At 31.2% G+C, this 23,901-nt stretch overlaps 3 protein-coding genes across 4 annotated transcripts in view; 2 read left to right on the plus strand and 1 right to left on the minus strand.

The window, feature by feature from the left end:
* The window catches only part of exp (expansion), a 71,357-nt gene that overhangs the window by 46,851 nt on the left and 605 nt on the right, over positions 1-23,901 (minus strand). The window contains exon 1 of one of the 2 annotated variants that reach the window (XM_066391307.1): positions 3,513-3,689. The exons of the other annotated variant lie outside the window; for it this stretch is intronic. The gene's annotated coding sequence lies outside the window, so the exon portion shown is untranslated. Of the gene's footprint in view, positions 1-3,512; positions 3,690-23,901 lie in introns of those variants that run through there. 2 annotated transcript variants of the gene reach the window in all.
* Positions 1-23,901, plus strand: part of LOC136409657 (zwei Ig domain protein zig-8-like) — a 251,925-nt gene that overhangs the window by 39,177 nt on the left and 188,847 nt on the right. The gene's annotated exons all lie outside the window — the stretch shown is intronic.
* bib (big brain) overlaps positions 1-23,901 on the plus strand; it is a 55,574-nt gene that overhangs the window by 7,561 nt on the left and 24,112 nt on the right. The window lies entirely within an intron of this gene.

Here is a 23,901-nt window from a genome sequence, read left to right on the forward strand (position 1 = left end):
TAGATGCAAATGGTGAATACTTTGAAGAGTTTTTATGACATATCTATTTATTTGAGTTAATGTTTTTCTAACTTTATTTTTTTTTGTAAAATTATTACGAATTATTAAAAGAATCGTATCAAAAGTACTTTGTAGTAAATTGATTGTTTAATCTAAAATCTTATACCTAAACTCCTTTTCTTCTATTGGTGTAGAAATCTGACATATACAGCTACTAAAAAAACCCAAGTTCTACGTCAATGGATTGATATTAATCATAATTTTGCTATGTGTTTTTTTCTCCATAAAACTATACCAACATACCAAATTTTAGATTGATATTAAAATTGTTATTATTGTCTTTTCTTATTAAACATCGTCAGTTAATTACCAATTTGTTAGGACAATATTCGTGTTGCGCCTGACTGACTGAAATACATTTTTCTTGTAAACGTTTCCTCCTAGCAACATCAACAAGATACACCTTTTTTACTTAGAAATGATGACCAAATACACTACTGTATTCAAAAATTATTTATACCAAGAGGTAAAAAAGTTTGAATCGATTAAATACGTACTGTGGGCTGTAAGTGACGCCTTCTACCAGATAAGTAAATTTGTCAGCAGATACGTATTCCGTATCTTAAAAAACTCCCTTATACTAATTTTCACGTTTTTATATTGTACAATATAGAAAATATGAAAAAAAATTGTTTTTTAATTTTCAACTTTGATGACCTCTAGCATTATTATTATCAACTTTTGGACTAGGGTAAATATGGCTAAATCGTTTTGTTTTGATGTAAAGAATCTGTGGTAGAGCTTTGTAAATATCTTTTACAGACACCCTGTATATGAATGTGTGTCTACATCTTTGACAGTTTTTGAAGTATTTAATTAAAATTTTGCTATCAAGATATTTATTAAGGTGTATACTTTCAAGGTTTACATTAATTATACTTTCTGTGGGTCAGATCAGGTCTTTTATCATTTCTAACTTTTTTGTAGTGCCCCACTTACCATTATTGCATTTTAGCCCACTGTTGTATACAATTAGAATAGAAGAAACGGAGTGTTTTGTGCCCTATATTTTTGCAATTAATTCTAAAAATCTGTCATTTGCTCAGTACACAATGAAAATAATAAAAACAATTATAAATTTGATAGCGAATTAAACTTTTCGGACAGTCATCGTCGATCTTCAAACAACGAACAAGTTAAAACGTCAAAAGATTTATCGGAGAATAAAAAAACATCTGACCCCATGGAAAATATTATGTACATAGATTCTAATTTAATAATCATTTGATCTGTCTAGTGGAGTAAACGTAAAATTTGTAAAAATATACTACAAATTTAGCCAATTCGTAATATTTTTGTATAAAGAATATATGTGGATGAAATTTGGTCCATTAGGTGAGTATCACCATACATCATCCACCTTCCCCAACACCATACAAAAGTTAATAATTGAGTATGTAGACAACTTGTGAGAAACAAATTCTTAACTCATTTGAAGACAAAAATTTCTGTGTAATATAAATAGGTAAAGGCGTCGTTGCTAAGACACAGAGCGTTTAATTTTCAAAATTTTTTGTGTGTTTTTAGATATCTTCTTTATTTTAATTAGTAACTTGAACATCAACTACTGAAACTAGTTTTCAAAATCTATAGGTCGGTGTTTTTTTCTAAAACCGTGGCTAAAAATGATTCCTTTGAATTTCTCTACATACTTATTTAACACCCTATATTACCAATGACTGTAATTCTGGAAATTATGTCACATAAACGATAGATAATTATTTAAAAAAATAAATAAATCACAATTTTACTATTCCAATTTTTGCATAAAACTCAAGATCCCAAAAATAACTTCAGAATTTAATATTCTCTAAATTGTGCATCCTTTTTCCCCATTTAAACATATTTTGATTTATTGTTTTATAATAATAGAATAACAATAGAATGTCAAAACTCGAATTAACACCAGAGCGATTTCGGATTGTTTTCAATAAGTTACATTGTGAAAAAACGCTAAAGTGAATTTTTCATTTATTTGTGGAATTCTGGAAAAAGATTTAATATCGCACGTTTTAAAAAACCGTATGATAACCAGAAGAAATATTTTCAATAATAATCATACACAGTAGTAAAAATAATGTGTCATGAAATGTAGTAAACTTTTCGAAAAATCGGCTATCGAAGTATTTTCGGCATATTTGCAAAAAGCTTTGTTTTTTGTTTGGTGAGCTGAAAAATCCCTAATATTTGGAAATTTAACTACTAATGAAAATATTACAAAACATAAACAAAAAATTAACGTTTTATGTCAAATTTCTTATCAAAATTAATCGGTTATTTGTGTTTATATGTGATGCATTAAGCATCACATTCATTTTTAAAATTTCCATTAATAGTAAGTATACATATAATATAAACTGAGAACTTTTAGTTGGTTATCACCAAAGACGTGACAACGATGTTATATAAGTCAAGTTCATTCATTTTAATTCAAGAATGATTTCCTTGCGTAAAAAACCATTGACGATCTCAAAGAAGATCAAGATGCGCATCAAATGGTAAGAAAGAAACTATGTATAGCTACATGAAATGAATTTTAATATCAAGAATTCTTTCTTTTGTCGAATAATGAATGACTGTTAAAATCATGTTTCTGCACTAAAAGAAAAATTTCATTGAGATGAACTGAACTGAATTCCTGCACATAAAATTTTAAAGTTCAACAAGTGTTTGAACGATCTCGTAAAGATCTTGCACGTGGATATTTAATGAGGATTTATGACTCTCTCTCCAAATACGAAAGTTTGATGACTTGGCTGATCTTCAAGTCAGCCTCTGTCATTAATTTTTAAATTTGACTATTCATCTGTATCTACAAAATGTCAAAGAATAACCCATTCCGGTAAGGATCACAAAGAATAATAATCTGAAGAACAGATTGCGGGGCGGATGTTTCAAAACAGCTTCTTTTTGTAAGAATCAGGGACAATACTAGCGCATCCTTTGTATAGGAAATTCAACCTGTGCGATGTTGTAAACAAAATTGTGATTTTTAATTACCCACGATGGCCCACTTTAACGCATGTTGTGTTTATTTGAGAAATCGACGAATATTCTTTAATATTCAGCCTTAAGCTATACGGATTAACGATAAAAATGTATTTACGTATTGAAGAAATGGCATTAGAAAGTGAATAGTTTTGCTGCAAAATTAATGTTTATGATGGCAAGTGGCCAGCCCAGGAATTAGTGATACTGTTGGGTATATTATGTGAATACATGTCGAAATTCCGAATTTGTCAATTTAAAATTCCAAACACACCGTGCAGTACCATCTCTCCAAGCGCCCGGCTGCATTTTAAGTCCTTTTTGGACATGGGTTCCCATTTCCCATATCGGTACTTAAGGTTTTTTTCAGATACCACACACAGACACGAAATAATAAGAAAGTGCCCTAATATTAAAAATAGTTTCTTATTATGTAGATTATATTATGTTCAATTGGTACCTACCGAATAAAGGGGTAAACAATCCAAAAGTTGGTAAGAATTCACCTTTCACAACAATAACTATTAAACTAGAAAATGAATGTTATTTTATTCATAGAGAACAGCTGACAATCTCGCGCGCGATACTCAGCTGGTGCGTCGCGGCGGTACGCGAACCAAGTACGTAAGCGTACTGCGGTACCATACCACCACGTTGGTTCGAGAGCCCAGAACAGCCATACACGAGGTGGGATTGACAATCCAAGAAGGATAAACAATTCGATTTTCCATGCGCTAGACGAACGAAGCTTATTGTTATTATGTTGTCAATTTCAGTAGTCATAAATAGGTCATTTGGATGTTATTTAATGATCATCCCGCTTTTTAGCCAACCTGCGAAAAATGTAACGGGAAGTTTTGAACGCCAAAATTCCGCGATCGAAAAACAGGCAATAACAACACGGCAAGACATTTTTGGGAGAACTTAATTAAAGCAAAGAATCCGGAGGATCAGGAGTGAGGAGTTGTATTTCATGTGGTGGTGCATTAAATATCCGTGCGAGTCAGTGTTGTCTTAATGCTTATACAACGCTTAAAAATGACCCATTCTTTTTTCTTAGTTTAATCGCATTCCCTTCAGTTAAAACCGACTTTTAATGGCGTCACTAAGGCTGATTTAATTTCAGCCATATGGTGGTTTTTATTGTTATTTTTGCAGGCCCACTTTCGATCTTAATTGCACATTTTCATATTTTTGTTACTTTTAAGTAATAAACTATAACAGTAGATATCAGCCGAGCTTCGCATTCGGCACCTTCCAATTCTGAATTTCGTTGGCCTGCGGAGTTTTCTAACTAAGAACATTTTTATTCACTGGGGTTTCCCCGGTAGGTAAGATAGGTAAGTTTTTATGAACTCTTCGCCTTTTAAAATTTGTGTTCACTTTTAATTTCTAAAAACTTATTTTTAATATACCGAGTGATAAAAAAAAGCTTATCAATAAAAAACTACCAGTTATTGTAAAAACACAAATATTTAATGTTGGCTATTTTTATGCAGTTTACCTATAACGTATGAAACTTAATCGTGAATTTTGGTTAGACGCGGTATATACATATGTATATGATTAATACTATTAAATTTATAATCGTTCATAATTTATTTTAATAACAAATTGGTTGATATGCTGGTGGTATACCGAGATTATCATCATTACGTCACTGATAGTGAAATTTCGAACACTTTTTGTAGCGAGTTCCGACGTCAATAATTAAAAATGTTGTTATTTATTAAAACTTCCATAGTTGCGTATTTCGAATGTTTTTGAGATTTTGAAAAAATATTTATTTATAAATGTTTTTTAGTTTTTTGGGATCTATATCATGTAGCCTGAATATTTCGAATTACAATTATTTTCAAGATAATGATGTTTAACTTTTCATTTGTCCCAATCAACCTCTGCTTAAAGTCTTTTCATAAAAATAACAACAAATCTGGAACTAAACAAGCTGTCTCAAAAATATTGATTGAAATAAATATGACCTGCTAGGATATCAAAAAAATAGACCTACGAATTCTAAAACAAAAATGGTCTGTTTTTATTTTATATTTTAATGACTTGATAACAACTACTCCGAGGTTTAATGAATCTTAATAATTCCTTGTAGAAAAGACTTGAAATTTTAGGAACTCCACTACCTAGCATTTCAGAAAATTCAAACATAAGATATCTTTTTATTTTCCAAAAATGTGTAAAAGCTTTTCGGGATTTTGCAGATTATTTTGGACATATCTGATAATTTTCCAGGGAATTTATAAATATTTTCAGAAAATTCTATGAGAGGACTAGAGATACTCTGTGCAATGCTCATGCGATTTTCAAATAAAATTTAAAAAATTATCTCTATCTAATCTAGAAAATCTTGGGCCAATATTTGCGACGCACCTGGTGATATTCTTGTGAAATTTAAGAAGTTTTATTTGGAATAAGTATAGAATTTTGACGATATCTTTATTAAACAAAATACCCTAAAAGAACGAATAACAAATCTTGCGTCTCTAAAAAATTTGCAAACATAATGCTTTGCCGCCATTCCATTGATTACAATATATTATTACAGATTCATCGAGAACGGAATTGAGCATAAACAATCACAACAATAAAGCAGATAATTGAAACAATTGATTTTTTTGTAATTTCTTTTCTATGACAAATTTCATTTTTTGCTTAATTTGGCTACTATTTATGCTCAATTTCATTCTCCATCAACATATATTAATCAATTTCAGCCAGTGGAACGGCCGCAAAGCAGAATTATTTGCCAATTTCCATTTTGTAAATTTAATACTCACTTCATATTAATTGTACCTACTTCTGTGTAAACGTTAAACATTCCAAACGTACACATACGTCCAACTTATGCCTGTAACATTGATTAATTTAATCTCGTTAGTTATCACTTATGTATACGTATTTGCTTATATGATTTATCCTTTTTTGACTTTCTTTGTTTAGTGAATGTCCTTCGATCTTCGCTAACGTGTTATAATAAAATCAACGAAATCCATTATACATTGAAGATATTCCAACCTGTAAGACAATAAATTATATTTGTGTATTTATTCTAAAAAAGTGTCTTGCTTTCATTCCACAGAAATTTAAATTATTTTTGGTCTGAAAAAATTGGAAATAAATCTCACAGTTTTTAGTTTACAGGTTTGAAATTGCTCCTACAGTAGAATTTTTGGGTATAACAGTTTCGTATAAAATCTCTGATTCAAGTTAACTGATAAGCGGTGCCCTGTGTACCGCATACCGAGATAGAAAAAAAATCCACGTAACTTTTTAGCACTATCCAAAACTTGAATATTTCTACGCATGCTGATACTCAGAACTCTTTTACATCAAAAACATTTAATAATTACATAAAAATTCATATCTCTAACAACTATTGAGATTTTCGAACACTTCAAAATGCCAATAAATTTCTGAGGACATCATTAAAACATCTTGAATATCGCAAGAGATTTTTAAGAAATATTTAGCGATATTCAATAAATTACAACAACATTGTTGCAATTACTGGGGAGATTTGTTTTAAAAACTCTGTAAAACCTGAAAACAACAAAAAATTCAGAAAATTGCCTTAAAATATCTCAAAAATTAAATCACCTATGATTTTCAAATGTGCTCGGAAATTCTATAATAAATATCCTTATATCTTTTTAAATTTCATAACAATTTCAAGAAACTGGAAATACCTAATCATTTGGAGAATGGACTATGTTGCATATTTTATATCCAACAATTACATAAAAATCTAAGAAATTTCCAAAAATGTCTTTAAAATCTTCTTTATACTATGCAGATAAACCTCGGAAAACCGTCTAACAATCCAAAAAAGTAATAGTTTTATCTCTCATCCAAATGGAAATCCAAAATTAAGAAACAATCAATAGGAATTCGAAAAGATTTTCTCAAAAATCCCTAAATATCTCTTGAAAGTTTCAGGAAGTAAAAGTTTTTAAAAATCTTGAGGCATACCAAAAAATCTACAAAATCAAAAATAAAAAAAAAACGTTTCAAAAATGACAAAAAAGTTTAATTTCTCACTTTGATGTCCAGTCTGCCTCTGCAGAACCATCCTTATACGATAGTTGAATGATGAAATATTGAATATTTTTCACTTTATTCGCTTTAAAAAATCCGTGTTCGATTGTTGTTCAATTTAGTTAATAATAAAGCTCTAAAATAAATCATTTCTGTCGTTGACAAATGGTTTAATTGCCCTTTAAAATCGATCTCGCTGGTGAACACTATCTCCCACGTGGGAGTTCCCCCAATAAAAACAATCTAATTTGTTTATTGCAAATAATTTACGCCTCCTTGTGTGGGCACGGGCGAAAAAAACTTCTCTTAAGTCACACACAATACAGTTTTTTACCTTTGAATTCATACAAGATCGATTACAAGAAAATTCGTCTCGCACCGAGAAATGCGCCCCACTGGGGCCTCCTTATAATAATTTAGCAACTGGTTTTTAGAGGTAGGTACTACTGCTATTTATCTACTCCCAGTTGACATTTGACATATGTTTAGGGATCGATGTGAAATTGCTGGTTTACGACAAACTTCTTCTATTGAATCGCGTCTTGCCTGGCAATTTCAATTATCAGAATTCTTCGGAAATAGTTTGGCTCCTTAACTTATCTAACTTTCATTGAGCTTGTTTACAGTTACCTCTTTATTCATGGTGACGTTCGTAGAACATTTAAAGAATAAAATAGGGCTATAAGAGTTGCAAAAACGTATTCAGAGAAAATTAATCTTAAAATTGCCGTTTCCCGCCCATTGAGCGATTTTGGCTCATTGACGTTCACGTTAACTCGTCAGAGGTCTCATTATATGCCTTTAAAGTAGACGAATTTGACTGAGTAAGAATTCTACATGGAATTTAAAATCAGCATTCCCCGAACATCATAATTCAATTCAATGACATTGAACGGTACTGTTTCATAACATTTAATTATGGCACCTACGTAATACGTCATTTTCGTTAGCGTTATTAGTATATTAGTTTTGTACAGTTACTTTGCAGTAGTATCTACTCTGTAGCGACACCTATGATTACAAGAAAATAACTACGAGCTTTGCTTACATTTGATTAGATGGCGAGCTAAGTCAGAAATTGTTTAAATAAAAGTGAAAGCCAGTGATGTTTCACGCGTTATAAGGACGTCTAAAAAAGTAATGCTTTCGTGTGATCCAGCCAATGAAGTTCTAATTAATTTATTATTCTTGCCTGATGTTTTTTAATGCCTGGGAGGTATGTGGGTTATCGAATAATAACTTGAAGATGGCCTTACATATTTTCCTTGCGTTCTCTACCGACATGCTTGGATGTATTAGATTTGAAATTTTTGTTTAAGCGCAGCATATTATGTGCTTGAAAAGTTCAATTTATTTTATCACTAAACATTTAAAAATTCGTAGGAAAAACATTAATTGTTAAATTTATGCTATCAAAGAAATTTTAATTATTCTTAAACGTACACTAGCAACTCTAGTGTCCTGATTTTGCTACTTCAAGTCCTGAAAGTATATAGAAAATAAAATGACTCTATTTTACTACATACGTGTAAGTTTCAATTTGGCTTTATTGAAAATTGAGAAAATACACGTGCGGCAATGAAGAACCGCCTGAAGGAAGGTACCCCGATTCGCTTTCTGTCCGTTCCTATTTAAGGATTTTATGTTTTGAAACTAATTTACCATTAATTCCATTTTTTAGTGTTACATGTTTAATTGTGTTTATAGGTCATGAAAAGCTGTTTTTTGTCTTATCGAGAGCTGAAAAATGTACCGTTAATTTAGAGCGGCCTCCGATTCCATAGCGGTATTATTACGAGTCAGTACTGTCGATACTTAGCGGATTTGGGTTATTTATTTAACCCCCGTTCCGCTACTCTTCAGATTTATTGGTCCGACAACCCCAAAACCTTACATGACCACGTATCCCGTAAGACCTGTCATATAAATTATGTAACTAATGAAGAAAAACCGTTAAGAGTCTTAATCCACCTACGGCTTTTTTTCAGATGTACTGCTTTTTACTTACATCTAATAAAAAGTATTCCTGCAAAGAATACAATTTTTATATATGATATTCGATTCCACTTGGAATTGACTTATACTATTTTAAAATGACTATTAGTTACATAGTAATGAAATATAACTGGGTCCTGGAAGTCTTAAGATGAGCATGTAGCGAGATCGTTGTACACCCGACAAGGGCATGCCGGAATTTTCAGCAATTCAATAATTTGACTATAAATCCACCACTGACAGATGCTTTAGCTCAAATCTTTTCTGAATTTCGACTTCGATTTTGAGAAAATATTAATCTTGGGTAGGCCTTAATTGAAGCCCAGAATATATACATATATCTATGTTAAAGTGTCTCAGACAGTAAAAAAGATATTAAATTAATTTGATTTGATGTTTTTGGCCCTAACTGATCTATGAATTCCCGAAATACCGAAGTATAAAGTTTGATGAAATGCAAAATGTTTATACTCTCTTTTATAATATCAACCGTGAATACTTCTAAAAACTATACATTTTTAGTCAACATCCATCTTGAATACCTAAAAGGGATTTTTATTCTGAATCAATCAGTTCAGTATAAAGGTGATCGCGTGTCTGGAGAAACCGAAGAGAATAATTTAATTTTGCCATATATGTAAATACAAATCATTGGCGGAGTGGGATTTTTTGACGGCATCAGTTATAATGTTTTTTTTTCAAAATTCACTTATTTCTTCCGTATTGGAATCCATTTCCCCTAATTTCTGCTTTGCTGGCCTCTGTTTATTATTGAGTTAATTTAAAGACGGAAATATTTAAAGAAAAGTAGTGCCAACGTTTGTTTCTCTTTAAATATTTCAATCTCATATAAAACCTTATAAAAGTTATTGGCGTACTGCAGTTGCAATGCCAGGTAATATTTCTTTCCAAATTGCATAGATTCTCCCTGTACTGACTTCTGCTTCATACGCCTCTATATGTATATTCTTGATTCATTTTAAAAACTTCAGATTTAAAAAGGAAATTGTTCAATTCAATACTGTATAAAACTCATTGATGGAATACGGATGTAACGGCACTTGCATTTTTTCCAATGTGGCTTAGCTTTTTCCATACATCCTATTTTCCATCATATTCCTTGATTTGCACATATGTATATTTTAAAATAAATTTGAAAATTCTAAGTTGAATAAAAAAATTTTACATTACAATATTGTATAAATGTCAGTGGGATATAGAAAGTATTGTATATTCTGCAATTAGTTCCATGCATATATTCTGCTTTGCTATATTTGCATTTTGCACGCAAATGGCTTTCCTAATTCTTTCTTTAGATTTTAATTTCCCGTAAATCCTGAATCCACCTTGCATACCCCTATTTATTTCTGAATTAATTTGAACATTCAAAATTGAAGAGAACATTTTTCTGGTGTGGCTTCAACGTTAGTGATTTTTTTTTCAAAATAGTTTCTTCTATATGTTGTGTTTTCCCATCACTTTCTTATCTAGTATATCATTGTTTGACGTTGAACTCTGTCAATTTTGCTTTTACAAAATCAAGCCTCTGTTTACTTCTGAATTTTTTTGAAAATTTCAATATGTTAAGAAAAAGTGTTACTCCGTATCAGAATTAGATAAAGATATTGAAATTGTTGTAAAAAATGCTATTTCATATATCTAATTTACCTTTATTCTAGTCTGGAAATATTGAAATAAATATTTTAGATTAGGAATTTTTGAATATTATTAAACAAAATTTTGGAATTTTGTATTAGTTTTTCCACATTTTATTGATTGATATTATTATATAATATACATATATTATATATATGGTATATTCAAAAGTGATAGATTTTGAAGCACTTACCGCACTGAGAAACACAGTTTCAGTGATCTTGTATTTTAGACTAATAAGTATTTTTTCTATTTGAAAATTATTAAAATATAGAAAATTTCTTCGAACATTATTAGAAAAACTGGACTCTCCATTTGAAACATTCCACATACGTCTCTTATATGTGGGCGATGTTAAACGACTAATAAATTAACCCCATAGGGGACACAAGAGCCCCAAAAGGTAGCACCTAAATTGCAAATTTATTTATTAGTACAAAACCTTTACAGGACAAATCGTGTACATAATTTGTCATCTATGCAAATCGCAAGACGAGTGGATGTGGCTATAAACCATGGGTTTTTTGGTATTGCCCATATGCAATTTTTACCGTATAAACTGCGGAATATCAATTATTTTTGTCCATAATTTAAACCAGATTGAAGGAGCTGCACCTATTTCAACGTGCTTTATGCTAAATACTAAGTACGTAATCACACCCTCATTGACTGATCGTTGCCAGTTCAATGTCGCCTATACAGTTACAAAACGGTGCAAAAAGGTGCAAATAAACTTAATTGGACGCATTTTTGCATGGCTTTCCTTTGTTACATGCTTGTTTTTGAATGCATTTATTTTCAGAACCGTTAGAATTGTATAACGAAAATACGAGAGCGATTTAATTTGATTAGGTGCGGTAGACTTGATAAAACATGTTTAAAGCCATGGTTAAAACTGGCATAAACTTTTAACGGAATTTTAATATTCTGTTTAATAATACCAAAACCTGTTATATGCGTGTTATGCATGGACTCTTCGATTGCATCACAATTTATGGTGATCCACCTGCCTATAATTTTTGCATCTGCTTTCTATTTGACCCAAATATTCAGCTGCACGTCTCTTAATCCGAATATCATCCAATAATTGAATATCTCCGCCGATATAAATAGAAATCGTCTTGATTTGTCCTCTTCATGATGAATTATCTGCTCCAGCCAACTTTCTTTCAGTAATTGAGCATAATATATTACATCAAATTTACCTTTTAAAGAACTTTAAAGCGTTCGTTCCTTTGAACGGTTTCTCTTCGTTTAAAATTATTACGTCCAGATTTGAAATGTGTCACCTTGTGCCGTAGTTTACCGAATTTGGACAGACCAATACTCGCTCCAACCACCAATAAGTGAAAGTCGTTTTTAGGTACAACACTGTACTGAAAATCCGAGGCAAGCCGCAGCCCTAGGGCTTCTGTCAGTTTATGTTTCTTTTACGTAGGTATTGCAACACTTTTTGTGTAAAAATGACTACGCGTTTACTACTCTGATATTCGATTAAAATGAAAATCTGTGAACGGACTCAATTTAGATTTCCCAGATATTTGAAACTATTCAAAATTTCAAATATTTTGCATTTTCACAATCGCGCTGATTTTGAACTGAACATATGTTTCGCCAGGATATTGCCTGTTGATGTAGATCTATTGCCCATAACAGCACATCTTCTTAATAAACGCAAATGTAGATATTCATTTGAAATCATTGCAAAACCAGCCAGTTGTTCATATTTTATGTTAATAAAAGCACTGAAGATTGCAATCGCAAAAGCAGGGAAATTGATGTCTCTATACGTGACGCAGAAAAATGTCCTGCCCTGTACAAAATAAATGTTTGCCTGCCAAAAGTTTGTCTTGTCAAGACGGTCTTTCAACTTAAGTTCGTCGACCTCACATGCGAAAACTCCATATTTTTGGTAATTTTATTTGTAAAAAAGCACTAGAAAAATGGGAACACACGGGAGCCTGTCGATAGTACCCCTGGTCGACTTTCAAGGTTACTACTAAATAATAATGATTTGATTGCATTGATAATTTAAATGTCACATTAGTTTTCTGCAGGCGATTTTGCTCTATTATATGCATACATCTATTGTTTTCATTTCATGAGTCCTTGAAAGGTCCCACATAATTATTGCACTGTTTCTCAACTGTTGAAACATATTACAAGTAAAAGGAAAAATGGGGCTTTATCAATAATTAAGTCATAGTTACTTAATTTATTTAGTCTTGATGCTTTATCTTGTCAAATATTGATATTTCTGGACTATTTAGAGTAATTTGACCTCACCTCATTGGTTCAAATTGACAGAACATCACTGAAACTTTAAACAAAATCGAACTAACTCATCCCGAATTTTCGAGAATTTTTAGGTAACTCGGACCCAACTAAACAAAAATTTTTGAAAATTTCTATTTACATGAATATGTTAAATATAAATTTTCGACGATTTTGAAATACCTATTCCAGATTAATTTGACAAGGAATTGAAAAAAATTGAAAGTAGTCAAGTGAATAACCGAAGTCTGGGATAAACAGAATTTTTCAAAAATTTTGGACATGCCCGAACTACATGATATTTAATTTTTCAAATAATAATTTCAACTGAAATTTTTTAAAATTTTAAAGTAATTCGGCCTGACTTTATCATCAATATTCGAGCATTTTGAATAAAAATTAAAGTAAGGGTTCGAAATTAAAAAGAATTTTATTATTATGATTGATCGAGAAAAATGACTAGTCATGACTGTTATAAATTTTCGAATATTTTTAATTAACTTTAACCGACCTGAACAGGGATATTAGGAAATTTTGAAATAACGAGAACTGCACGATTTTAAAAAATGTTGAAAATGTTGAGATCCACCCGAATAGAAATTTTTGACTAATCGGTCATGAAGTTTCGAACATTTTTGAATAATCGAGAACGACAATTTTTTTAACTTCAGATAATTCTGATCTGAATATAATTTTTTCACAAATTGGAAAGGAATTTCCGAAACCTGGCTGAAAATAAAAATGTGATCTTACGTTTTGAGAAACATTGTAATTTAAAAAACAAAAATAGATTCTTTGTATACTTGTACCTAAAAAAAATTCTATTGCTGAGACAGAGAAGATTCACTGTTTCCAGGAAAATGCGATTTTCTATGTCGATGCACGTTAAACCGATTTTAATTTTTTCTTAGGTCAAACTAATTTTTGATAGATGTTCTTACATAACGTTCCCGTAAATTGCAATTAAAACCCGTTAATATAAACAAAAGTAAAAACTCGACCTTAAAGGTAAAAACCGAAAGTGGTACCGGTGCACGACGGCGATTCGGCCGTACCTATCGAAAGCGAAATATGTTCAGAAACGGGTTCTCCATTAGGACGAGACTTATCATTTAGTTAGTCGCATTATTTACGGGATCTTTCAGCGAAGAGCGGAGATGGATTTTAAATTGTGATAACTCGGAAAAAAGTTCGATTTAAATTTATTGTGTGTTGGAGCCGAAGTACGGTGGTCCGGGTACGATTTTTGACTTATGATGTTCTTCTCGCTGCTAAAAGAGTTTTGTACTTCTGGGTAACGTCGGCTCTTCTGTTAATATTCTCTCGGCTTCGTTTTCGTCTCGTATATATATTATACAACGAGCACAATTAGGAAATGGTCGTTTTGTGGAAGTTGTGTACGATACTTTTTCTACGACTACAATAATTTGTGAAAAATAAATGCAATTTATTATTTAAAATTTTAAAATTCGATACAGCTGTCATTAAAATCGCCGCCGAGCTGTTAGTGCTTCATGGTCTGTCTTGTTGCTGTGGATATTGGTACAAAGTCGTGGGAAATAAGGTTATTTCCTGATCATTGCGCGCGCAACATCTAGGATATGAAAGTATAAGGAAATCGGGGGTCTTTCGATATAATTTTTGAGGCGGTAACAATGCACTGACACTCGTGGAAAAAAATTATTTATTATATTCATTCTTTCGATAGAACATTTTATGATTAGTATGCAACGAATAAACGCCAGACTATCTATTACTTAAAGGCAATTAATCTACGCTCATACTTATATGAGCTTACATTTCTAAAGAGATGTCATTGCGTAACAGCGAGTGGTAGTACTGGCTATGCACGTCTCGTTTGGCACATTTATCAAAATTTAAATAAAAATTGAAAATTCCTAGAATATCTTATTAATAATTACCACGCCCTACGTATTTTGAATAATCGACCTAGCTGGGTAAATTTACTGCGTGTCGTTTTAAGCACGTGACGTACCAATCAAGTATTAAGAGGTACCGCACAATTTCAACATCTCTCAATGCTTTACATAACACCGAATACAGTACCAATTCAAATTTTTTACGCACTCAATGTTGTAGTGGTTAATTTACATCTTTACGGTACCTCTCATAAAGGCTGCGTCATTGGCATAAATAATATTACATTTAAGTTTTTTTGACAATGCCTCATTTGTCCACATGCACCCTAAAAGCGATACTATCGCACTCTCATTGTATCTCATCATATTTCCGCCTCGTCATATCTCGATATCTTTTCCAAAAAGAAACTGCTTCGCGATGGTACCACCGACTGGGATCGCTGTCTGTTTTTGATTCGAATACTGCCGTCTAAATTTGCCTTTTAGATTATTAATTAGGAGCCTCTCTTACACGAGCCGGACAGGAAAACTATAAAAATACAAATAAGTTGATTAAAAAAGCTCTTAAGCTTCAAAACTTCGGTACAATACATTATGCGACTCACTAAAAAGCATCATAATAAAAAGCCAAAAAGGCACTCGCATTCGGCAGAAGTGCCTTTTTTTATTCAAAAGCGATGACAAGGTGTAAATTCGGCACTTGTCAATGATATGCATTGTAATGCAGCAAAGGTGGTACCGAGGTGAGTATCCTTTTTAGCGGGTGCAACGCACTTTTTGGGATTTCAAATATCGATCACCGAATCAATTGTCATCGGCTGCCTCTTCTTTTCGCCCATTTAATTTGCATATAAGGCGTTCGAATGCAATACCGTCCGATTGCGATCTGTCTTTGCTGTGCAAATATCGGATTCCATGTTGCACTTCGAACAAGAGAGTAACGATCCTGCGTAGGCTTTTCAGCCAGTAATAAATGGTTAAGTAATTAATGGTTAAGTAATTAATTGGTGACCCCTAAACCAAAGAGTTATTGTTGCCCAATGGGAAGATGCAAGTACTCCTCTTGTCGATGCGCCAACATGTGAAATGTTTCAAGTTAGAAAACTTGCACACCACTTCGGTATCGACAGATTTATACTCGAAAAGTCTTGATAGTTTAACTCTATAAGTATTGACTAATCCGCAAATTATGCTTATACAAAAAATTGAACTAGGAAGAAAGTAAAAAGCGTCGGTGATGTAGCGTGTCAAAAACACACCATTTCTACGTCCATTATTTCGGTTACTCATGATTTATCGTCCAACATTATGCAATGGGTTCATATATCCAATAATAATCACTTGTTAATAATTTCTTCAAACTGAATTTCTCCTTTTGATGGTCATTGTAACGATGGCGTTGGGTAACGCGTTCTTTTATTACATGCCGGGTTTTACTTACTCATATAGTCAGATAAAAAAAAGTCCGAACATTTATACTATGATGAACAAGAAGACAAGAAAATCAAAAGTGGTATTCTAGTTGGGTTTCGTGATAAATAATAATTAGAGAAACACTGTGTTTATTTGGAACAATTTTTATGATCACGTTGCATACTAAAATAATAACTGTATCTATTAAGTGCAGTTAGCTGGGTAAAACTGAATTACTTGACCTAGAATTTTTTAATTATTACTTAATAAAAGCTTGTAGTTATTAAGGGAGCTATCTCAGATGATAGAAAATTGATAATCGCGGGTTATTAATGAAAAATGTCGCTTTCCTTTAGATAGGCCGTATTTAAAGCTTAATTGTTTTTGGTTATTAGGTTTCAAATTAATGAGCTACTACAGGAGCCAATTAAGCCCCCTTCTGTTGTTAAGCATATTCCCAAACAGATTTCAAAATATTCACGTACCTCCTTTATAGATGTCGCAATATACAACACCATATGACGATGATGAACATCCACGTAAACGCTTTACTTTTGCATACCAATTATGCAGATATTAGAGTTAAATAAGGTTAGTGTCAATGCTGTTACTTTCCAAATCGTGTTTCAGGACAAATTCCTGCCAGTACCGCTCAATAGATTAATAATAGCTTTTCAAGTTCGGTAATTTGACAGCCTATCAACCTTTCACTTTAATGACCTTAAAGATCCTTTGATAACGACAATTTTGTTTAATTGTATTGTCTTGTGTAAGTCTATTTGGGGAAGTGCTGATTGTCCAGGAACCCACGCGAACAGTTCCGGGGTTCGTGCAGTCCGTTCTTTTTATGTAACGAAAGGTGCGTCGGTCTCTTGATGAACCGTTGTTTCTTCAAATGATAACCACTGTTCCTGATAATCGTCATAATTTATGAAATTTATTGAAATATTGAAAGAGAAATGAGAGTTTAATGCATTTGTAACTTGTAACTGAATGCGGGCATGCGGTCAGAATTTGACCGAAGCTTGAATTTCACACAAAAAAATCATAAGGGATCAATTAAGGATCACAAAAAAACTTTTGTTTCTCTGGGAGTAATTCGATTCACCCAAATTGACCTAAAGGTGTGTTGAGTTCTTTCTGGGTAAAAAAAACTTTATTTATAAATTTATATTATATATATATATAATTTTCCTTTTTTATCTGTTTTATATAAAAATTAAGTTACTTGTATATTATTTTATATAGCCCTAAATGGAGAAAAATGCATACGATATGATTGTTTTTCAAAAGTCGCAAAACCAAATGACATCAGTAGTGAGACAGACTTTTCCCCTATCTTTTCTTACTTTTTAATGGATATTTAAATATCAAATTTTTCAAGAACGCGTTCAGAGTCGTTGTAAGGCATATATCAAGTGTACCATCCCGAGTTTACTTTAACAAGTAGCGGATTTGCTAGACACACACTCAGTATACGCCCGACAACAAATGTGAAACATTTTGGTAGCTGTCAAACTGTAAAAAAATACCATATAGATATACAGTGTGTTCCTAAAGTAAAGCGTCTTAAAATTATTTCTAAAACTGAGAATTAGGTACTTAAAGTAATCTTGGAACACGTCGATTTGTTTTTAATGCTAACACTTTTTTTACAAAATATCTTATATTAACTAACCTCTTTTTCCAGAAAATAATATTTCAAAATTTATTATTTAATGTCTGTACGTTTGAATTTAAATGTTAGCCTATCTCAACAAAATACCTATTTTCAATTAATAAGTGCTTCTTGTCAATTGCCCGCTATTTAAGATATTATTACATGCAAAATTATGTCCAACTTGAACATTTTATTAATAAATAAATCTTCAATAGATAATTCTTTGTCCTTCTTGTTGGTAACTAATAATCATTTGGGTAGACGTTTTAAGTGCATCTTCAATTTTAAGAAACACTTTATGGTTTGAGCGGCATTTAAAGGGAATACTTGACCGTCGTTAGGCATATACAAAGTGCATCTGGTGAATGCTTTAATTTGTTCACCAACCAATGACACCTTATTGAAATTGCGTTCAATCTATTCACCAAACACATTAGGCATCCTCTGGTGATCACAGTAAACGCGCTACAGGGCTTAAAGTCACAGACTCTTTAGGGTGGTAAAAAAGGACGTGTAAATATTAGTTTTTATTATCTAACCTAAACATTCAGAAATAATTGCATTATGCGTTACCTCACAGCCACATGGTATAAGCTAAACTAATAGAACTGAATCGAAATCGCACATTATAAGTAAATTTTATTTATTAATGAATCCTTTACCACTGAACCTTATTCAATTTTCAATAATATATCGCGATAAGGGGTAAATTTAAATTTCTCTCAAATGCTAACCTTGAAAACTCGCTTAAAGATGTCGCAATAAGTATTAAGAAAGAGAAATATCTAATTTGTCTCAAATGGTGCTGAAATTCAGTGTTTAGAAGTGAAATTCTCAAGAACCAAATCTGATAATATGGTAGAGAGGTGAAAAAACGTCCTTCCCACAAAATGCTTGGCTTGATAATAGTAAAGTTGTTTAAACAACACAGAGTTAGACTCCATAGGATTAATAATTTTCCTATAAAATATAGGAAAAGATGAAGATGGATCAAGAATTCTATGCTGTTAGTAGAATATTATATAACCAACTTTTAAAATTTGACATATTTTGCTTCTTCTTTTCTAATGTTTTTTTCGAGATACATATGAATAATTTTGTAAATAAATTTGACATGAAAAAAATGACAAAATTTTGGACAGTTCAAAAATTATGAAAAATACGCTATCACACTGCACATAACATCAAAGAAACATCAATATTTCAAAAACAATTTAACGTCCGAATAAAGTATACTTACTACATATATGAAATTTTCTTCTAACTGCGACACAAATCTAACCCAATTTACAAAATATGTACTTTGCATTAAATTTTGAGTTGTAATTTTTTCCATTTTTGATGGTTGTGTTTAACATGATGTACATAAACCTTTTATAAAAGTATTTTAAATTTTTGGAGATAAGAGGCGGATTAAAATAGGAAAAAAGTATTGAATAATACACATGACTAAGAATCATTTGGGATCAAGTTATTTAATTTTTTTCTAGATAAGGTGTAAAATCGTAAATTAGTCAAAGTAAAAAAAATGCATATCTAATTTTTCATTCTAATCACAAAATTTTCAGAGTGGGCATAAAGAAATCTAAAAATAGTGTTAAAAATTGGCTAGGTCTTCTAAACAGAGATTTTAAATTGATCATTTTTTAACCGAAAACCTGCAACTTTTTCCTAATTTAACTTACCGTATATCTTCAACAGTTTAGACCCCATAAGGGTCCTACGTACAGGGTTTTTCCGTATATTATCGAGCACTCCTAGTACGATTATTTTAAAGGTTAGAAAAAAGAAACAATTAAAGTTTTTTCTGGTCTGTCAGAATTCATAATCTGATAAAACAAGCATTTCATAGCGTCTTAATAATATAATATATACAGGATTATTCACGTCACGTTACACGGAATATTGCGGCTAAAATATTTAATATTTTGATTTTTTTTTTCGTTGTATAGAACTCAAATAGAGGTATATTCTAGAATGTTGAATGAAGTTCAGTAAGTCATATAAATATATGTATGTCGGTAAACGCTTCGTTTTTGAGATATAGGGTGTTAAAGTTTTGGATTTTTTTTAGTATTTTCCACACAGCTCTTACAGTTTTTGAGATGATTTATTCAAATTTGTGATTTGTTACCTATGATAGTACACATATGATGGTGGACAAGTGTCGACCTGCCTACATTATTTAAAAATCTACAGGGTGATATATTTTCGGCGATCAGACCCTCTTTTACTGTCTAGAATTTTTTTTTGGTGCGTCACTGATTACTTAATCTCAAAAACTGTAAGAGCTGTGTGGAAAATACTAGAAAAAATCCAAAACTTTGACACCCTGTATCTTAAAAATGAAGCGTTTTCCGACATATATTTATATATCTTACTGATCTTAAAATAAGGTACTCTATCGAATGCTCGAGTCCTGCTAGTATAAACTGACTCACCCTGTAGATGTATATCGGGTGTTCCATAAGTGTTTCATTATATTTTAGGAGATGATAGCACATTGAAAAATAATCTGATTTCCCATATAAATCATATTCTAATAATACTTTATTACGAAGATACGGGGCATTAAAATTTTATTAAAAAATCTAATTTTTATTAATATCTTCAAAATCGTGTGAGATAAATAAATAAAATTTGATATATTTTCACAATTAATGTAGACGCATTTGTTTATGTAAAAAGCTATATTTTAAATTCACCAGTAGCGGACGTACGGAAACATCTCAGCACATTTTTAAAGAAAAAAATGGTACGCCACTATTTTTTTCAAAATAAAAATTGTTTCTGGGAATTTCATTTCATTTAGAAGAAAAATGCTCCCTTAACACTTTTTCATCCGACGCATCGTTTGCCAATAAAAAAAATAAAAACAATGTAGTATACATATGTACAAATGGCATGCATATTCGCAAGTTTCAATAATAATAAGACTAACGATTGAATTAAATCCAGATAGCTGTTGTCAATGATTTGACGCATTATGCTTTCCGTCGTTATGACTACCTTAAAAATTAATGTATTGTCATTAAGTATAAATTTTATAAATTAAATAATGTTACGCTCGATAAACTGCTCTATGTCTTTTATTCTCCAAAGATCTTAGCTAACTACTCTTCAAACCTTAGGTTGCAGGAATTGCATCGTCGGCAACCTTTGCTATCGGTTTCTCTATTTTGATTACAACCATAACTGACGAATAAATCGTTCGTACCAGACTAAATAGTTCTGTAACAGGATATTAATTAAACTTTATTCATTTAACATAAATGATTTATAATAATTAATATAAATATAAAAGAGTAATAATAATCATTCAGTATCTATAATATATGATTAAATTATAACAATAAATAATATTTAGGACACATTTAATATTATTAAAATCATTTAGAGAATATTGTGTATGCAGACAATTTTCCTTTTTTTAGTAGCAAACGATGCGTTGCATGAAAAAAAGTCACGTGAGAATTTTTTTATAAATAAAATAAAATTTCAAAAAATTATTTTTATTTTGAGAAAAAGTAGTGGCGTACCTTTTTTTCTTTAAAAATGTGCTGAGATGTGTCTGTACGCACGCCACTGGTGAAATTAAAAATAACCTTTTTGCATAAACAAATGCATCTACATTAACTGTCGAAACATGCCAAATTTTATTTACATATCTCACATGATTTTGAAAATAGCAATAAAAATTGGATTTTTTAATAAAATTTTAACACCATTTATCTTCCTATTGAAGCATTTATGTGAATATGGTTTACACGGGGAACCACATTATTTTTAAAATATACTATCACCTCCTGAAATATAATAAAATATTATTTTTTAAAAAATTATATAAATATTGTGTTAGACTGCTTAAGAAGCCAAACCACATATTATAAAAATCCATTTTCATTTATGTCAAACTTTACATATTTAAATTCAGATTGAAAACATAGATCTAACAGAATATAAATATATAGAGTGTTTCATTTAAAAAACACACCAGCTTAGTATGTGTTAAATAATTTGCCATGCTTGTTTGTACGAATTGGTACCAGAGGCGAGCAACTTTATTAATAAATGGAAAAAAGTAAATACAGAGTGTATCAAAATACTATGTCATAAATTTAAAGGGTGATTCCATGAGTTATTTTGAGAGAAAAAGTTTATATGAACCTAGGTCCGTTTTCGCTTTCTGTCTGAAATACAGGGTATTAAAGTTTACTATATATTTTTGTTTTTTTTTTAATAATAAATTTAAAAAAATTAAAAGTCCGGACCTCATTAAATATTTTTATCAAACTTGGTGGGTGTAAATTAGGTGTAGAAACACATCTTTTAAAAGAAAAACAAAATTTTAAATTTAAACAGTGGCGCCGCCAAGGCCATGACCCTTATTATTTTTTGTGAAAAATATGTTATGCCACTGCTTTAAAAAAAATAAAAATCGTTTTCTTAATTCTAGTTCTTCTTGTTAAAAAAATGGTCTCTTCAATTTTTTTCGTAACATCAAGCGTTTTTAAACAACAAATGGATTAGTGAACATTGTATGTTATAATAGTGACCAAATTAGCTATAACAATACTTAATTTGTAGCAATTTATAACGACCATTCAGACAAAAAAAATTAAATAAGTTGCTGAAAATGTCCTCCGCCTGCAAGGATACATGCCTCAGCCCTTTTTCTCATATTATCATGCACCCTTTGAAAAATTCCCGGAGTATTTCTAATAGTGTTACAAGAAGCTATTTTGCGATTTTGTTTTCATAGCCTTGGGGGTACCATTGTTTAAATTTAAAAATTTATTTTTCTTTTAAAAGATGTGTTTCTAGACCTAACTTACGCCCATCAAGTTTGATAAAAATATTTAATGCAGATCTAGACTTATTAAAAAAAAAAACAATATAGCAAACTTTAACACCTTGTATTTCAGACAGATCACGAAAAAGGAACTAGGTTTATGTGACTTCTTTTCTTAAAGTCACTCATAGAATCATCCCTTAAATTTGTCATACTAATCTGAAAAATCCTGTATATTTCAGAATTTTCCTAAAATTGCTGCTATGTCTTCAACTTGATGCCTTTAATTTTTAATTTCCATAATATTCTGCGATTTAATGAGTGTCAATGCTGAAGTAAAATTTAGTTTTAGATCTAGTTTATTAAAAATCTTGACATCAGCCCATAGCACCGAGCCTGCAGAGAAATTTCTGTTCATCAAACATCGAATTAACGCGTTTTACATATTTACAATATTTAAGCAGAAATACCCGAATTATTGCAATTCCAAGTACGCCAGCATTGTCTCAGGCATTTCGCAAGAGCGGAACCAAAAGGTTAGTTGAGTAACGTAACACAATCCGAATTATTAAGAATACTCTTATTACCCCATTATTATAAAATGACCTTGATGTTGATCAACTCGGATCAATAAAATGCACTTTCGTAGCAATTGAGAAAGGCAAATGTGGTAAATGTCTTGAGGACCACCCAAATCAATAATAAGAATTTCAGTAACAAATATTTCTAGTAATTAGGAGCATGTTCCTTGAAAAAGGTGGTGCTCGTATTATGGTTCACATGCAGAGGTGACTTGTGACTTTTCAATTTTATTGCGGCCACTCGAAATTTCGTAACGAGATGATGCGTTCAGAATACCCGAGGCTGTTGATGGCGTTTCAAAATGATTTCATCTTAATTATATTTCAAATTAATTTCTAAATGATGCTTCGTTGAGCGATGATATTAGATCAGAGTAATCTCCCATATTATTTACTTAACTTCAGTTTATTTCTTCCTTTTTTTTAACTGGTGCATTCTTAACGAAATTGATCCAAGGGCGTTTTTTAAGGTTTCAAAGAAAACCTTTAAGGAATGCTTGGTTCGCCGACTGAAAACTGCACCGAGATTTTATAAAGCAAACCTTCACATTT

This window comes from Euwallacea similis, chromosome 6 (genome assembly GCF_039881205.1).
Source record: "Euwallacea similis isolate ESF13 chromosome 6, ESF131.1, whole genome shotgun sequence".
Classification (NCBI taxonomy): domain Eukaryota; kingdom Metazoa; phylum Arthropoda; class Insecta; order Coleoptera; family Curculionidae; genus Euwallacea; species Euwallacea similis.